Raw genomic sequence first — 314 nt, forward strand, 5'->3', positions numbered from 1 at the left:
CCTTCCCTGGGTTTCAGGATGACCTTGGAGTCGTTGGGCCCGAATTCAAGGCAGGAGGGGCTCACTGAGAGCACCTGCAGATCTCCCATACACTTTACCGATGCTAACGCCAGTAGCAGAGCAGTTTTTAGCGTCAGGGGACGAAGGTCAACGGACTGTAGCGGCTCGAAAGGAGGGCTATATTAAGAGCCCTCAACACCGTGGGCAGGTCCCATGTAGGGACAGTGACAGGGCGAGGTGGATTGAGCCTCCTAGACCCCTTCAAAAAGCGAACAACTAGGTTGTTCCTGCCCACCGACTGGCCAGCTATAGGA

This window comes from Sinocyclocheilus rhinocerous, unplaced genomic scaffold, assembly GCF_001515625.1.
Source record: "Sinocyclocheilus rhinocerous isolate Xijiao unplaced genomic scaffold, SAMN03320098_v1.1 scaffold593, whole genome shotgun sequence".
Classification (NCBI taxonomy): domain Eukaryota; kingdom Metazoa; phylum Chordata; class Actinopteri; order Cypriniformes; family Cyprinidae; genus Sinocyclocheilus; species Sinocyclocheilus rhinocerous.